The sequence below is a fragment of the Erpetoichthys calabaricus genome, chromosome 10 (genome assembly GCF_900747795.2).
Source record: "Erpetoichthys calabaricus chromosome 10, fErpCal1.3, whole genome shotgun sequence".
NCBI lineage: Eukaryota > Metazoa > Chordata > Cladistia > Polypteriformes > Polypteridae > Erpetoichthys > Erpetoichthys calabaricus.
In genome coordinates this window covers 127,720,775-127,732,354 of record NC_041403.2, presented here as the reverse complement: position 1 = coordinate 127,732,354, position 11,580 = coordinate 127,720,775, and the positions used below count along the sequence as shown (strand labels likewise).

General features: G+C 44.0%; 1 protein-coding gene across 1 annotated transcript in view; it reads right to left on the bottom strand.

The window, feature by feature from the left end:
- LOC127529442 (odorant receptor 131-2-like) overlaps nucleotides 1–11,580 on the bottom strand; it is a 442,990-nt gene that overhangs the window by 70,284 nt on the left and 361,126 nt on the right. The gene's annotated exons all lie outside the window — the stretch shown is intronic.

Here is an 11,580-nt window from a genome sequence, read left to right as displayed (position 1 = left end):
TACCCCTAAGCTTTTTACCTCCGATTTGACTTTTAATCCTAATGCATCCAGTTTATTTCTAATAGCCTCATTGTATCCATTATTGCCAATCACTAAGATTTTCGGTTTTTTCTTTATTTAATTTGAGAAAGTTACTATTCATCCATTCTGAGATACAGGTTAGACATTGTGTTAGCGAATCAAGAGATTTTGGGGTCATCAGGTGCTATTGATAAATACAGCTGTGTGTCATCAGCATAGCTGTGGTAGCTCACGTTGTGCCCTGAGATAATCTGACCTAATGGAAGCATGTAGATTGAGAAGAGCAGCGGACCCAGGATAGAGCCTTGTGGAACACCATATAGAATATCATGTGTCTTTGAGTTATAATTACCACAACTAACAAAGAATTTTCTCCCTGCCTGGTAGGATTCAAACCAATTTAAGACACTGCCAGAGAGGCCCACCCCATTGACTAAGGCGATTTTTAAGAATATTATGATCAGTGATGTCAAATGCGGCACCTCAGATCTAAGAGGATGAGAACAGATAAATGGCCTCTGTCTGCATTTACCCGCAAGTCATTTACTACTTTAACGAGTGCAGTTTCTGTGCTGTGATTTGTTCTAAAACCTGACTGAAATTTATCAAGACTAGCATGTTTATTGAGGTGCTCATTTAACTGTATAATGACTGCCTTCTCTAGAACTTTTACTTAAGAAAGGCAGGTTAGAGATGGGTCTATAATTTTCCTAGAAATTTGATTCTGTTCATCTGGACAAAGTTTTTAAGTGGGAGACGGTCTATAATTTTCAAGAGCAGAAGGATCGAGATTATTTTTCTTAAGTAGGGGTTTAACTACCGCAGTCTTAAGACAGTCTGGGAAGACCCCCGTATCTAATGACAAATTTACTATGTCAAGAACATATCAATAAGCACACCCGATACTTCTTTGAAAAAATTAGTTGGTATTGGGTCAAGGGCACAGGTGGAGGGTTTCATTTGAGAAATTATTTTATGTAAATCAGGTAGACTTAAATTTGTTTATTATGGAGTACTGGGGTTTAGGAGGATCCTTAGTGTTGGGGAGATATACTATGTTATTTCTAATATCATTAATTTTTTGATTGAAAAATACAGCGATAGCCTCACAGGTTTTACTAGAAGTACTTAGGAGCATTCTTTTGAGTTACCTGGGTTTAACAGATGATCAATTGTCGAAAATAAGACTCTGGGATTACTAGCATTGTTATTTATAATCTTAGAGAAATAGCAGCACCTCTCAAGACGGACTGTGTTATTGTATTCTGTTATTTTAAACTTTTAATATTTCATAGTCAATAGTTAGTTTAGTTTTCCTCCATTTACGCTCAGCTCTACGGCATGTTCTCTTTAAATCAGAAACTCTTTGGGTCTTCCATGGTATAACAATGCTAGAAGATTTTTTAACTGTCTTTTCAGGTGCAACTAAGTCAACAGCAGCCCTCACTTTAGTATTGAATCTTTCCACCTTACTATTTACATTCTCCTTGCTATTATAGTTGGCACTATAAACGGACTGATTGGTTAGAATGTTTGTAAGTTTTAAAGCTGCTGATGAGTCAAAGAAGCGTTTTTTAACATATGCTTCTCATGAGTGTTTTCTATCATTATTTCTATATTAAAAGTAGAAGAAAATGGTCTGATAGACCCGTATCAATGACCTGCTTTATATCAACTTTTAGTCCTGTAGTAATTACTAAGTCTAACGTATGACCTGCTTTATGTGTAGGCTGATTAACGAGCTGTCTCAAATCAAAAGAGTCCAGGAGGTTCATAAATTCTTTTACTTTTTGGTCACATTGATTATCTATATGAAAATTAAAGTCGCCGACTATTAAGAGTGTGTCATAGTTCGTAATTAAGATTGACATCAAGTCAGAGAATTCCTCAAAGAAAGACGCATTGAATTTTGGAGGTCTATACAAGGATAATACTAGAACGTGAGAATCTCCCTGAATAATATGGCGAGATACTCAAAAGACTTGAATTTACCAAAACTGATATTTTTACATTTTAACCTGCTTGAGTAAATGTTTGCTAGTCCTCCACCTCTCTTTCCTTGGCGATCAGCACGAGTAAAACTGTAATCCGGAGGCACAGATTCGATTAAAACAGCTGCGCCATCCGAGCTAAGCCACGTTTCACTTAGTGCAATAAAATATTTTTTTTATCACTAATAAGATCGTTGATAAAAAACGTGTTGTTAGTTAAAGCTCTAATATTTAATAGTGCCATATTCAATGTTTCGGAGGAGCAGAGATGAATACTAGGTGCGTTATTGATATATGGAACAGGAATAAAGTTATTTTTATTAGCGCCGCTCTGTGTGTATTTTTTGTTTAATCTATGATCTGTTTTTACAGTTTTAATACATTGTTCATTCTAAAGTAGTAACTTTAATTAAATTATTGGTGTTTATGCCGTATTGCCTAGATTATCTATGTGCATTAACATTGGTTATTACAGTATTTATGTTGTGCACTTTTATGGAAGATTTTATTAAACAATTATCATGACCAAGCACAGGAGTGGCATTTCGGAAGGGGTTAAAAGCAGAGATAGATAGTCAAGATAAACGAATTACCTTGGATATGTTTTCGGAGAGGACCCGGGCACCGAAGCTATTTGGATGCAGGCCATCTCGCTTGAAAAAACGCGGTCTTTCCCAAAAGAGGTCCCAGTTGTTGATGAACCCGATGTCTTGATTCTTGCAGAAGCCCTGCAGCCAGTTGTTTAAACCAAGCAGACGACTGTAGTACTCGTTAGGGCCCAGGTGCCCAGAGTTGGCCTCCCCCCATACCGGGTGGGGAGGGGAGTTGCACCGGGTCATTGAACCATGTCACCGAAGTGGACTGGTAGGTGCCCAGTTTAATCCCACCGGCCGACAAGGGTGGTTAAGGAAACTTTGTGACCATCCTGGCTCACATGGGATGAGAGGTCTGGTCGGGTGCCCAGGAGGGTAGTACCTGCCCCCAGGCCCTCTCCATGGCCACGTGTCCGGCCGCACCCTGAGGAGGACTCCACTCCCCCACCTCTCACTGGAGGGACAGGGAGTCAAGTAGGCGCGAAAAGGCGGGGACCTTGGTGGTCTGATCCTCAGCTACAGAAGCTGGCTCTTGGGACGTGGAATGTCACCTCTCTGAAGGGGAAGGAGCCTGAGCTAGTGCGTGAGGTCGAGAGGTTCCAGCTAGATATAGTCGGACTCACCTCGACACACAGCTTGGACTCTGGAACCAATCTCCTTGAGAGGGGCTGGACTCTCTACCACTGTGGAGTTGCCCCCGGTGAGAGGCGCCGAGCGGGTGTGGGGCATATTTATTGCCCCCCAACCTGGACCCTGTTCATTGGGGTTTACCCTGGTGGACAAGAGGGTAGCCTCCGTCTGCCTTCAATGCTCACGTGGGCAATGACAGTGAGACCTGGAAGGGGCGTGATTGGGAGGAATGGCAACCCCCAGCGGTGTTTTGTCATTGGACTTCTGTGATCGTCCCAGTCGATCTATTTTCCTACCCTCACCTATGGTCATGAGCTTATGGGTAGTGACCGAAAGAACGAGATCAAGTGGCTGAAATGAGTTTCCTCCGCAGGGTGTCTGGAAATTTCCTTAAAGATAGGGTGAGAAGCTCAGTCATCCGGGAGGGACTCAGAAGAGAGCTGCTGCTCCTCCCGCATCAAGAGGAGTCGGATTGTCCATAACGAACACCATGTTCAAGCATAGGGGTGTTCATATGTGCACTTGGCACCAGGACACCCTAGGCCTCAGTTTGATGATCGACTTTGTGGTCGTGTCGTCGGACCTGCGGCCACATGTCTTGGACACTCGGGTGAAGAGAGGGGCGGAGCTGTCAACTGATCACCACCTGGTGGTGAGTAGGCTTCGATAGTGGGGGAGGATGCCAGTCAGGCCTGGTAGGCCCAAACGTGTTTGTGAGGGTCTGCTGGGAACGTCTGGCAGAGTCCCCTGTCAGAAGTAGCTTCAACTCCCACCTTCGGCAGAACTTCAACCACATCCCGAGGGAGATGGGGGACACTGAGTCCGAATGGGCCATGTTCCGTGCCTCTATTGTTGAGGCGGCTGACCAGAGCTGTGGCCGTAAGGTGGTCGGTGCCTGTCGTGGCGGCAATCCCTGAACCCGTTGGTGGACACCGGCGGTGTCCTTTTTGTCCTGTGGGACTCTGGAGGCAGCTGATAGGTACCGGCAGGCCAAGCGAAATGCAGCTTTGGTGGTTGCTGAGGCAAAACTCGGGCGTGGGAGGAGTTTGGGGAGGCCATGGAATACGATTTTCGGACGGCTTTGAGGAGATACTGGTCCACCATCTGGCGTCTCAGGTGGGGGAAGCAGGGCAATGTCAACACTGTATATGGTGGGGATGGTGGACTGCTGACCTCGACTCGGGACGTTGTGGGTCGGTGGGGGGAGTACTTCGAAGACCTCCTCAATCCCACTAACATGCCTTCCAATGAGGAAGCAGAGCCTGGGGACTTGGAGGTGGGCTCCCTCATCTCTGGGACTGAGGTCACCGAGGTGGTCAAAAAACTCCTTGGTGGCATGGCCCCAGGGGTGGATGAGATACGCCCGGAGTTCCTCAAGGCTCTGGATGTTGTAGGACTGTCTTGGTTGACACGCCTCTGCAACATCGCATGGACATCAGGGACAGTGCCTCTGGATTGGCAGACTGGGGTGGTGGTCCCCCTCTTTAAGAAGGTTTAGTTTCTGAGAAACTAATTCATGCATTTATCTCTAGTAGGATTGACTACTGCAATGCGGTGTTCACTGGATGTTCAAACTGTTCTTTATACAGCCTCCAGTTAATCCAAAATGCGGCTGCGAGAATTATTACAAGAACAAGAAAATACGAACACATAACTCCAGTTCTTAAATCCTTACACTGGCTCCCGGTTAAGTTTAGGGCAGATTTCAAAATCCTTCTTTTAACATATAAAGCATTAAATGGTCGGGGTCCGGCTTACTTGTCTGAACTTATCGTGACTTACAAACCTGAGCGCACATTAAGATCTCAAGATGCTGGTCTGCTTATGATTCCAAGGATTAATAAAATAACAGTGGGAGGTCGAGCTTTTAGTTACAGGGCCCCTAAACTGTGGAATGGTCTGCCTGCTACTATAAAAGATGCCCCTTCGGTCTCAGCTTTTAAATCCCGGCTGAAGACTCACTACTTCAGTTTAGCATATCCTGACTAGAGCTGCTGATTAACTGTATAGACTGCATCTCTGTTGTTAGTCATTAGCACTTAAACATAAGTAACATGACAGTTATAATTGTATACTAACTCTCACTTATTCTGTTTTTCTTCTCGGCACTCAAATGTGGCACTTGGTGCCATGGCCCACCTGCCAAGTTGTTTTGCTTGCCTAAGGAAAAGTCATCCCAGATGGAGGATCGCAGGAATCGTGGGAAAGAGGGGTTCTTTCATCAGATTGGCTGGCCCAGCACTGTTTCAGCTGTGGAATGGTCAAATGGGGGAGGCAGCTTGAAGGATGAGGTCTCCAGGACTCTACACAAATCCAAATCTTATTATGGGATATATCATCTACTGTTAAATTCTGCTATGTAATTCTAAAATTTATATTTTTAATTTTTTGTATATTGAGGAATTGTTCTGTTCTGTGAACTGCATTGTATTGTATTGACCCCCTTCTTTTGACACCCACTGCACGCCCAACCTACCTGGAAAGGGGTCTCTCTTTGAACTGCCTTTCCCAAGGTTTCTTCCATTTTTTCCCTACAAGGTTTTTTTGGGAGTTTTTTCCTTGTCTTCTTAGAGAGTCAAGGCTGGGGGGCTGTCAAGAGGCAGGGCCTGTTAAAGCCCATTGCGGCACTTCCTGTGTGATTTTGGGCTATACAAAAATAAACTGTATTGTATTGTATTTAAGAAGGGGGACCGGAGGGTGTGTTCCAACTACAGAGGGATCACACTCCTCGGCCTCCCTGGAAAAGTCTATTCAGGGTCCTGGAGAGGAGGGTCCGTCAGATAGTCGAACCTTGGATTCAGGAGGAACAGTGTGGTTTTCGTTCTGGTCGTGAAACAGTGGACCAGCTCTACACCCTTAGCAGGGTCCTGGAGGGTGCATGGGAGTTTGCCCAACCAGTCTACATGTGCTTTGTGGACTTGGAAAAGGCATTCGACCGTGTCCCTAGGGGAATCCTGTGGGGGGGTACTCCAAGAGTATGGGGGTACCGGACCCCCTGATAAGGGCTGTTCAGTCCCTGTACGATCGGTGTCAGAGCTTGGTCCGCATTGTTGGCAGTAAGTCAAACCCATTTCCAGTGAGAGTTGGACTCAACCAGGGCTGCCCTTTGTCACCGATTCTGTTCATAACTTTTATGGACAGAATTTCTAGGCGCATCCAGGGCGTTTGAGGGGGTCTGGTTTGGTGGAGTCAGGATTGGGTCACTGCTTTTTGCAGATGATGTTGTCTTGTTTGCTTCATCAGGCCGTGATCCTCAGCACTCTCTGGATCGGTTCGCAGCTGAGTTTGAAGCGGCTGGGATGGGAATCAGTACCTTCAAATCCGAGACCATGGTCCGCAGCCGAAAAAGCGCGGAATGCCCTCTTAGGGTTGGGAGCGAGATCCTGCCCCAAGTGGAGGAGTTCAAGTATCTCGTGATCTTGTTGACGAGTGAGGGAAGAATGGAGCGTGAGATCGACAGGCGGATCGGTGAGGCATCCGCAGTGATGCGGGCTCTGCATCGATCTGTCGTGGTGAAAAAGGAGCTGAGCTGCAAGGCAATCCTCTCAATTTACCAGTCGATCTATGTTCCTACCCTCACCTATGGTCATGAGCTATGGGTAATGACCGAAAGAACGAGATCGCGAATACAAGTGGCTGAAATGAATTTCCTCCGCAGGGTGTTTGGGCTTTCCCTTAAAGATAGGGTGAGAAGCTCAGTCATCCGGGAGGGACTCAGAGTAGAGCTGCTGCTCCTCTGCATCGAGAGGAGTCAGATGAGGTGGCTCAGGCATCTGATCAGGATGCTTCCTGGACACCTCCCTGGTGAGGTGTTCTGGGCACATCTAACCGGGAGGAGGCCCCGGGGAAGACCCTGGACACACTGGAGAGACTATGTCTCTCAGCTGGCCTGGGAACGCCTTGGGACTTACTGCCAACAATGCGGACCAAGCTCTGACACCGATCGTACAGGGACCGAACAGCCCTTATCAGGGGGTCCGGTACCCCATACTCTTGGAGTACCCCCCACAGGATTCCCCTAGGGACACGGTGGCCGGGGAGAGGGACGTCTGGGCATCTCTGCTCAAGCTGCTGCCCCCGCGACCCAGTCTCGGATAAGCGGAAGAGGATGGATTGATGGATGCATCTCTCCAGGTTTGATGTCACTACACTGGTTACCTGTGCCATTTAGAATTGACTTTAAAGTACTGCTTGTGGTTTAGAAAGCCTTAAATAATCTTGCTCCATCCTATATTTCAGAATGCCTTTCACATTACACTCAAAATTGTAACCTGAGATCTTCAAATGAGTTTCTGCTTATAATTCCAAGAACTAAACTTAAAAAGAAGTGGTGAGGCAGCCTTCTGCTGTTATGCACCTAAAATCTGGAATAGCTTACCAATACAAATTCGCCAGGCTAATACTATAGAGCACTTTAAAAAACTGCCAAAAACCCATTATATTTAATATGGCTTTCTTTCAGCTACATTTTAGTGTAACCATGATATTCTGTATATGCATTTAATTATCATTTTTATCATATCTTCACAATCCATACTAAGCCCTACTTTCTCTGCTGTTCTTTATCTGGTTTTCTGTGCCACCACCACCTGATCAAGGCACTATACCGTTCCTACATTGATGGATTGAAGGCCAGATGTCCACATGACTATCATCATCTGCTTCTTCCGTGTGAAGCCTGAAAACCATGAGGACTGATTTAAATCATTTATGTTAGGTAGAATGCCCAGTGCGGGCTGGGCAGTATCGTGGACTCGGAACCCTTGCAGTTTTTTTTTTCCTTAGCCCTCTGGAGTTTTTTTCATTTTTTCTGTCCTCTTGGCCATCAGACCTTACTTTATTCTTTGTTACTTAGTATTGCCTAAACTTATTTTTAGATAGATAGATAGATAGATAGATAGATAGATAGATAGATAGATAGATAGATAGATAGATAGATAGATAGATAGATAGATAGATAGATAGATAGATAGATAGATAGATAGATAGATAGATACTTTATTAATCCCAAGGGGAAATTCACATACTCCAGCAGCAACATACTGATACAAAAACAATATTAAATTAAAGAGCAATAAAAATGCAGGTAAAAACAGACAATAACTTTGAATAATGTTAACGTTTACCCCCCCGGGTGGAATTGAAGAGTCGCATAGTTTGGGGGAGGAACGATCTCCTCAGTCTGTCAGTGGAGCAGGATGGTGATAGCAGTCCGTCGCTGAAGCTGCTCCTCTGTCTGGAGATGATCCTGTTTAGTGGATGCAGTGGATTCTCCATGATTGACAGGAGCCTGCTGAGTGCCTGTTGCTCTGCCATGGATGTCAAACTGTCCAGCTCTATGCCTACAATAGAGCCTGCCTTCCTCACTAGTTTGTCCAGGCATGAGGCGTCCTTCTTCTTAACGCTGCCTCCCCAGCACACCTCCGCGTAGAAGAGGGCACTCGCCACAACCATCTGATAGAACATCTGCAGCATCTTATTGCAGATGTTGAAAGACGCCAGCCTTCTAAGAAAGTATAGTCGGCTCTGTCCTTTCTTGCACAGAGAATAAGTATTGGCAGTCCAGTCCAATTTATCACCCAGCTGCACTCCCAGGTATTTATAGGTCTGTACCGTCTGCACACAGTCACCTCTGATGATCACGGGGTCCATGAGGGGCCTGGGTCTCCTAAAATCCACCACCATTTCCTTGGTTTTGCTGGTGTTCAGTTGTAGGTGGTTTGAGTCGCACCATTTAACAAAGTCCTTGACGAGGTTCCTATACTCCTCTTCCTGCCCACTCCTGATGCAGCCCACGATAGCAGTGCCGTCAGTGAACTTTTGCACGTGGCAGAACTCTGAGTTGTATTGGAAGTCCGATGTATATAGGCTGAACAGGACCGGAGAAAGTGAAGTCCCCTGCGGCGCTCCTGTGTTGCTGACCACAATGTCAGACCTGCAATTCTCAAGATGCACATACTGAGGTCTGTTTGTAAGATAGTCCACGATCCATGCCACCAGGTATGAATCTACTCCATCTCTATCAGCTTGTCCCTAAGGAGCAGAGGTTGGATGGTGTTGAAGGCGCTAGAGAAGTCCAGAAACATAATTCTTACAGTGCCATTGCCTCTGTCCAAGTGGGAGAGGGATCTGTGTAGCATATAGATGATGGCACCCTCCGCTCCCACCTTCTCCTGGTATGCGAACTGCAGAGGATCGAGGGTGTGGTGGACCTGTGGCCTCAGGTGGTGAAGCAGCAGCCTTTCCATGGTCTTCATCATATGTGACGTCAGAGCGACAGGCCGGAAGTCATTCAGCTCACTAGGATGTGGTACCTTTGGGACTGGGGTGATACAAGATGTTTTCCAAAGCCTTGGGACTCTCCCCTGTTCCAGGCTCAGGTTGAAGATGCGCTGTAGAGGACTCCCCAGCTCCAACGCACAGGTCTTCAGCAGTCATGGCGATACTCCATCTGGACCTGCTGCTTTGCTGGCACGAAGTTTCCTCAGCTCTCTGCTCACTTTTATATTTTTCTTTCATCTTGTGAAATAGTTTGAGCTATATCATTTAAATGAAAATGTGCTATATAAATATATGTTGTTTTTGTTCTTATGATAATGAAAGGAAACTAGATGAGAATTATTTTTTTTTTTTTTTTTTTTTAATATTTTTATTTTATTAATATTCATTGTAATCATTCCATACAAACAGATCAATTTATAACCCAACAAATTTGAAGACAAATCAAACCCCACCCCTGAGAAGGAGAGCTTAGCTAAAGGAAAATTGCTTTAAGCTTTTTAATAAGGCAACATTAGACAAAAGAAGGGGAGAAGTAAATATCTATATAAATAAGAGATGGAGAAGGGAGTTAAATGCAATAATAGTTAATTCTCTTATTCTAAAATAATATTGATTAAATCCTGCCAAGTTTTGAAAAAATTTTGTACAGATCCTCTAAATGAAAATTAGATTTTTTCCAATTTCAAATAATATAAAACATCAGTTTCCCACTGACTTATAAGAGGAGAATTAGGATTCTTCCAATTTAACAAAATAAGTCTGCGTGCCAAGAGTGTAGTGAATGCAATCACCGTTTGTCCTTCTCCAATTCCAGTCCATCTGGAAGGACACCAAACACAGCTGTTAGTGGGTTAGGAGGGATTGTGATACTAAGGCTGTCTGAGAGGCACTTAAAAATTTTTGTCCAAAATGATGTTAGTTTGGTGCAGGCCCAGAACATGTGACCCAGTGAGGCAGGAGCTTGGTTGCAGCGCTCGCAGGTTGGATCCTGGCCTGGAAACATTTTGGACAGTTTTAAGCGAGACAGATGAGCTCGATATATAATTTTTAGTTGAATAATTCTATGCTTTGCGCATATAGAACTCGAGTGAATTCTCTGCTTTGCTACCTTCCACTCCTTTTCTGATATATTGATTAAGAGATCTTCTTCCCAATGTCCTCTTGGATCTTTGAAAGGTAGGGACTCTAATAAGATTTTATATATTGCGGAAATAGTGTTTGTTTCCTCGGAATTGAGCAGTATTTTTTCCAGCATTGTGGAGGGTGCAAGGTGGGGGAAATCGGGCAATTTCTGTTTAACAAAATTTCTAATTTGAAGATAGTAAAAGAAATGTGTAGCTGGGAGGTTAAATTTTGAACGTAATTGTTCAAAAGATGTAAATATGTTGTCTGTATAAAGATCTCTGAGCATTTTAATCCCAAAACTTTTCCAGGTATTAAAAACTGGATATACTTGCGAAGGTTGAAAGAGGTGGTTCCCTTGCAGAGGTGCCACTGATAAAAGATTTTCCATCTTAAAATGCTTCCTAATTTGGTTCCATATTCTGAGTGAGTAAAGCACAATTGGGTTATTAGTATATTTGCGATAACTTTCATTTATAGAAAGCAGAGCAGGGAATATAAAGAAGTACTACAGGATTTTACTTCTATTGCAGACCAAGCCTGTGTATGTGCATTTATTTGTGTCCAGGTTTTTATGGCTTGTATGTTTGCTGCCCAGTAATAAAACTGAAAATTAGGTAAAGCCATGCCACCTTCTGCCTGAGGTCTTTGTAGGGTCGCTCTTCGGATACGTGGGTGTTTTGAGTTCCAAATGAATGAGGTTATTATTGAATCTAACTGTTTAAAAAAACGATTTATTGATATATATTGAAATGTTTTGAAATAAAAAGAGAAGTTTAGGAAGGATATTCATCTTAACGATGTTAATTCTTCCGGCTAGAGTGAGATGAAGGGTTGACCATCTATGCAAGTCTTGCTTAATTTTTTCCATACAGACGCCAAAATTTTGTTGATAAAGAGCTTTATGTTTACTTGTGATATTTACCCCTAGGTATTTAAAC